This window comes from Ursus arctos, unplaced genomic scaffold (assembly GCF_023065955.2).
Source record: "Ursus arctos isolate Adak ecotype North America unplaced genomic scaffold, UrsArc2.0 scaffold_29, whole genome shotgun sequence".
Lineage (NCBI taxonomy): Eukaryota > Metazoa > Chordata > Mammalia > Carnivora > Ursidae > Ursus > Ursus arctos.
The window spans coordinates 22,890,392-22,897,396 of NW_026622974.1; positions in this window are offsets into that span (position 1 = coordinate 22,890,392).

Here is a 7,005-nt window from a genome sequence, read left to right on the forward strand (position 1 = left end):
ATTATTGTTATTAAGGCACCTAATTTTCTATACTTTCTCTAGCCATTCTAGTTAATTTTACTGTGCATTCTATTTTAGCCTTTCACTAGGGTCCCTCCATATTCCTTCTGGGAAAGATATAAAGATATTTATTTCTTGAATTTCCTTACTTAATGAGTTTTCTCTTTTTTATGGGTTATACCTGTTTTACCTATCAGACAAATCTGTTTTAAAATATCTCTTGCATAATTTTCTTTCATAAAATGGTCCATAGAGCACCATTTATTTATTCAACTATTTGAAAACACTCTAGTATTGAGATTGTTGTCTTTTGATATTTAAGATTTTTACGCAATATGTTAAACTTTATGCAATATTTCCTAATAATTCTAATTGGACTAGAATATCTCTAAGATTCTTCCCATATCAATTTAATGATTTTATGACATCGAGTGCCAGAAATTTAATTTTCTGTTGCCACTTGATTAGGATCAAAGGCAGGGCAAAACTGGCCAAATAATAGTATCTGTGAAAGAAATACATCTGGCAAGATGACTGAATACCAGGCCATGCTGATGTCATACTGTTCCGCCATTCTTCACAGAGAACATTTCTGAGGTTTCTAAAGCTAAATGTTGATCCACTCAGAGAACTCAGTGTCTCAATCTCCTCAGTAGATACCCCCAGGCCCTTCATCATCTCCATAGTGCTTATTCCCATCAAAACTCTTCTGTGTGAGCTTCCTTATCTGCTTCATATAAATAGTTTCTGCATTCCCTTTGTGTTCTATGGATCTTCTTATAACAGTTTTCACTGAATGTTTTTTAAATGGTCAGAGGGAGATTACTGAGAGAGGGATGTGAGGGCCGCGGGGTACCTTATATCACATACAAGAAGGATCTTATCACATACTGCCAATTTGGGGCATTCCTAGCTGTCAGCTGCCTCTTGTGATTTTCCCTTCATGAATGCTTAATTCTAAACAATAGGAAATACTTTGTGGGGGTCACATGATCTTGCACAGCCTCCCAGAGAATCCAGGAAAGAAAGCAAGTAGGGGCCCCACGTGTAAACGATGTATATTCAGTAATTTTTTAAAAGAATGTATGAGAGAGGAATTTTACTATTTATCGCCAAAAGCTTATTATAATACATAAGTAGTCTGAACCCCTGAACAGAAATGTTGACACTTTGAAAAGCGTAATTAACCATGTAAATCCTAAAAATCATACAACAATGTTATACCAGGAAAGAGGTGAGAGAGGCTGACAAATCTCCTTTGGGGCCAGAGCATCTTTTGAAAACAAGCATTCAGTCAATCTCTACACGTGGATTTATTTCTACCACATGATTTCAAACAATTAAAATTCCACAGAAAATGTACCTACAAGCAAAACCCATTTTTTTTCTTATAGTCACTAGTGTCACAATAACTAAGGCTGCATTTCAAGAGTCTGTGCGTGTGTGTGTGTGTGTGTGTGTGTGTGTGTGAAATCATTGCAGACCTTGTCAAAAAACGTTTTAAGAGCTACATTTCATATTATGCTGTTTTCATCAAACCTGATGGGGTAAAAGTACAGAGTTTATGTGTCTGTCCTGTAATGCTCGCATTTGTTTGTATCTCCCTAATTGGACATCCTCTCTGCTTCTGCACTTCTTAGTCAATACACCATCAGTAGGAGCCCGGTGACTAAATCATGCCCTGGGATGTCTCGATGCATAAAAGAACCATAAGCTGCTTCATGGTAATGCGGCTCATTTGATTTCCTCAAAGATCAATATATGTGGAAAAGGGGAGCAAGACAACGGAGAAAGGAAATGAGAAAAGATGCAGAAAACTGGAGGAGAAGGGAAAGGAAATAAAATGATGAGTTCCTGGGGGGGAGAACAACCGATTTAAAGCTAAAAGGAAATGCGTATGCTTGTTTCTGTGTACCTGCACCACTTTTCAGTAAACCCTATGGACTGTACAGACTAAGTACATGACCAAGGAGAAATGCAGGGAGGCATCCAAGATAAAAATAATTAGTTTACAAGGCTACTGAATCTGGAGCTGGAATTTTGGGCTGGTAGTCAACATTATGTCTAGATTGATATCGTTCATCTTGAAAAATGTGTGGTTCTAATTTGTATTTTTGGAATCACAAAAATAATCACTCCCTTTAAAGAGGTACTACATTTTAAAATCACCTAGATCGATAAAAGACATTTAGAAATATGCAATTCCTTGATTTTGATTCTACTTGGCTTCCAAGGGCTCTGAAATCAGCATTCTGTTATGACCACAAGGCTTCTTTTTACGAGGGAACAAAAGCATATGATTGTCTATGAATGTGCTCACTTTACCCTCACTATCTTATCTATATTATCAGCTAAGACAAAAGAGGTATTTATGGCATTTCCACACTTTGATTTTACTAAACTTATTTTGGGGAAACCTACCCTAACAGCAGATGGAAAGGCATTGTGCAGAATTACTGTGAGGAAAAAAAGATCTCGTTTTCTGTTCTTTCTGGACTGTACCAAAAGCATTTGAAAATTTGCAAGACTTCAGAATTACTATAGGAAGCTCAAATTGCTTTGATTTAAAATGTCATCATCAAGGAAAAAAGTCAGAATTCATAATCCATGGGGCCTATGCACATACAAGCTAATCACATTCAGTACTTTTGAGGTCAGGATTCATATCTGAGTCTGAATCAATATTAATATTCCTTCTCGGCACTTGGTAGATGAAAAATGTTTTCTGCAAAAGGAAGAGCTTCTATTACTTTTATTAAATAGTAGTTAGTTGGCTGCACTTTCCTTGGATTTAAAAAAGATAGTGTAGAAATGGCTGTGCTTATAGTTTCATAGTTTGCAAGAAGTGCTTTTGAGAAATGATATTTTAACTTTATGGGATTCTATGACTTAACAATAATAGTATTTTCACTCACTTCAATATGCTTCTTCCTTAGAAATCTAACAGTGTTAAACTATACTGTCTCACTGGTCTTCATAACAATCCCATTAGGTCTGAATAGATTTCTATTTGATAAATCTTTGAAAAACCTGCTTCAGATGAAACATCCTTATTGTTCTCCCAAGCATAGATTAATTCAATCCTCGACCAATGTCCTCTATGAGAATGGGAGCACATGAATCACTTTTTCTAAATCTAAGTTCAGAGATAGAGCTTCCTTCTTAACTTATATGGATTTTCCCTCCCAAGGAATAATCATCACCGGGTCCCGAAGCAGCCAGGGTAAATTGTACAGAGAATAGTCCTGCCAGTTTCACCATACTCTTCCCCAATTCACTCAACAGCTTTCTTAACCTCTTTAAAGAGTGCGCTGTTTTGCCAATAAAAGGAGAGAAGGGCACAAATGTCAGCGAATTCTTTTTCTTCCATCTTCTGGAGCGTAAGATAATTTTCAGCTGAGATAATTTAGGAACATTTAAACCATTTCAGTGCATGGAAAAAAAAAATCCAAGAAGCACGTTAGAATAATCACACACTTCTTATCGTGCATCAGGCAATGTACTATATTAGTTTCATTGCTTATGAAAAGCCTCTCTAGTTGAGTCTTATGGGAGAGCAAGTAGTTATTTACATAGTATTTATGTTGCCTGAACGTTCACAGCTGTCAGCCCCGTCACCCTGTGGCATTTAAAATATCTGGTCCTTGGAAGACACACTTGGCTTACCAGCCACTGTCTCTAAAAGTGTCTTGAGGTAAGAATACATCACCAATAAGTGAAGCCTGGGGAGCTGAGTCTGTATTTCACAAACCAGCACAGTTCAAATGTCATGTGTGAAAGACTGACTTTTTAAAAACACAAGGTGAAATTTTATTTTTTACCCTATCTTAAAAAATAATCTTAAGTATAACAAAACAATAGATTTTTAGAATTATTAGGAACTTGTAGCACTAAACATTGGGTTCTTTTAGATTTTTTTAAAGATATTATTTTAAATTCCAGGGAAAACAAAACAAAAACAAAAAAAACATCATTTTTAGTCTCTTGGTAAAAATTTGATTATTCATCAGCCGAATGGCCTTACCTGCCAAGGAATCTTGTGTCCTCATTTGTTTTTCCTGCTACTTTACCCCTCAGAAAGGTTTACAGCAAAAGGAAAAAGGAGGCCTTCGAGAGTTATTCTACTCTATTGCTTGTGGCTGAATTTTAGCCATATTTAGTTTTGTTCCCATGGTTTGAAGTTCGACCTCTTGCCCTAGTTTCCCAATTTTTGTTCAGTTCCATAATAACAGATCCCTATTGCTCAAACTAAGACAGTGTCTTTTTGATTGATTCATTAAAGCAACCCTTTTATTTCTCACATCGGCACCCTGTATCCAGACCTCGGGATATGTCCCCCACACCATAGAAAGGATCCTCACTATCCTGAAGGAAATCATTCGGAACAACATACTTCGGAATTATAGCAGATATGCTTTTCAACACTTATATTTTCTTTTGGGGATGTTTATGTAATGCAAGAGCAGAAACAAATCGAGTAAGTCTATTTAATAGAGATTCAGAGCTCTGTCTTGCTCTCAGGGAGGACAAGAGCTGTCAGGAAGCGAACAGTGCAAAGACGCATGCTGCTCTCTGCTCAGTGATGTAAGTAGAACAATCTTGGACAGAGGGGCCGATATCAGACGGTAGCACAGCTAACACAGAGTGACGAAGCAACTAATTGCTCAGATGTTAATTCAATGTCACCAAGAAGAAAAGAAGGGAAACAATGGAAGTACAGCAATCTTGTAAACATTATGTAGACAATGGATTAATAAAGAGTAAGATAAATGAAAAGGAGAAATACACTTTCAATTCGCCTCATGCTAATTTTGATTGGAAATAGCATACCATTTCAACACTACTTTCATTTGTACTATTGTATTTATTCTTTTTTTTTTTTTGTAATGGAACAAAAAGTTGATATTTCTACCCTGCCATCCCAGATCAATCATTCATCATTCCCAGCCAACATGCTGAGATAAAAGGTGTATTGCAGGGATAGATATTGTTTGAGATTTGTATTTCCTTACAAGATAAATCACTAGCTATTTAAATGCTTCTAATTCAACAATACAAGAAAAGGAAATTAAATAACAAAGTCAGTCCCCTGCAACGTGCCTCTGAGGGCAGTGACTTTGGAAGAGAGAATCATTCCTCCAATTACACCACCTTGCGGTAGAGACAAACACCACATGCTGGTTTGAAATGAGTCGCACCTTTCCTTCCAAGGTCCTGTGACTATCCACATTTTGGGGAGTTATCCAGGTAACTTCCCCATTTTGGTTTCCTTTTAAAGTCTGAAGCAACTTAAATGTTCCATTTTCATATTCAAATTGTCTTAAGAGCACAGCAGTTAAGTCTGAAAAGAAGAGGTAATCAAGTCCTTTGGAATCAAATCACCAGCTCTGAGGGTTGCTGTGTTTAAAGTCAGCTGCTGAGCCACCTTCTATTACCTCCACAACCACTAAGAGAGAAGTTAAAAGTTACGTTTGGGAGCATAATTAGAATTATTACCTCCAGAATTAATGAACCAGACCTCGTTGTCCCTTATGTCAGTAAAACAAGAGGATGAAGACAGATAAAGGACCATTTGAAAGGGGGCAAAAAATATGCAGTCCAAGCAAATGCTATAGTTACTGGCTGCAAGGAAAGGCTCCTCAACCCACACAAACTGAATTTGTACCCTCATCTTGATCAAAGTCTTCTCTCCTCTCTATGTTGAATTCTTACCAATATTCCCTTTAAAAACAGTTGTGGCATCTGAGGTCCAAGCAATTCCACACATACAACTCATGAGCATAATAACAAATAAAAGACTAGAAGAGGCAGGAATTCATATTGACTCTCTATGGCCATTACCAACTTACAAGTTATCATGTTATTAGCCTGAGACCTGTACGCAATGACAATAGTCATTTCAAAACCTAGTTAAGCCCAACTGGAAGCTAACCAGCTCATTCAGAGTACTGCAAAATAGCTTGAGATTTTGAACTTACCTTACCCAACTCTTTTTATAGCTATTTTATACAGATACTGTGCGCATCCTATTGGAACATAGGAGCTGATCAGTAAGTTTTATGCAGCTACCATTACTAATGCCTCTTTAGCTAATGAAGTAAAAATTCTTCATTGTTTGTGCACTTTAGGCTATAAGTATGAGTAGGTAGGACACTATTAAATCATTCATTTTACATCTAAAAAGCAATTTTCTGCATAATTTTACCTAAATGCATGTAGTCTGTTAGTGTTTAGGTTGTCTGGAGGCCACGCTCTTCCCTTATACACTTGTATTGTCAAATTGGGATTAGCTTCAAAGGTCTAAAGATGTTTTTAAAGCATGCAAATAAAAACCTATCAAGAATCTGAAGTGAAGGACTTGATAAGAGCTCCAATTGATTGATTGTCATGTGGAAGGAAAGTTCAAAATGCTAAAGTAAAATTACTTTCATATTTTTTAATTTTTAACAATATATTGTGAAAGAAACACAAAGTGAAAAATACAAAATCTACTTTGATACAGATGTATAATGTTTAAATATTTCATTTGTCTTAAGAGGACAGATCACATAGTGATGACAGTTAATTTTAACAATATCTGGAGAAACATAACATTATTACTTGATTTTATTTGAGTGTCCTATTAATACCCACCTCAGGCAACTAAAACACTTCAGCCCTAGCTTCATGCATCATCACACAGCAAAGGTGTTTATTAATAGACCATTAAGATACCCATGTCATGTTTATCTTAAAAATTTATTTGCAATATATGTGTGTTTGTCTCTGACAAGTAGTCACTTCGGGAAGAGCCATTAATTAAATTCATCATAAATGATCCAAATGCTACTAGAAGAAATATAACAGGTGAAAGCACTTTTCTTCAAATGCTATATCTTCTCTTGATCTGTTTATTCCTTCCAGTACTTCTGGGCTCATTATTTTGACTCTATGTCTTCATAATCAACTTGAACTTAATGTACATCCTAGACACTTCTTCCTATCAATAGTTGGCATTTAATTAAT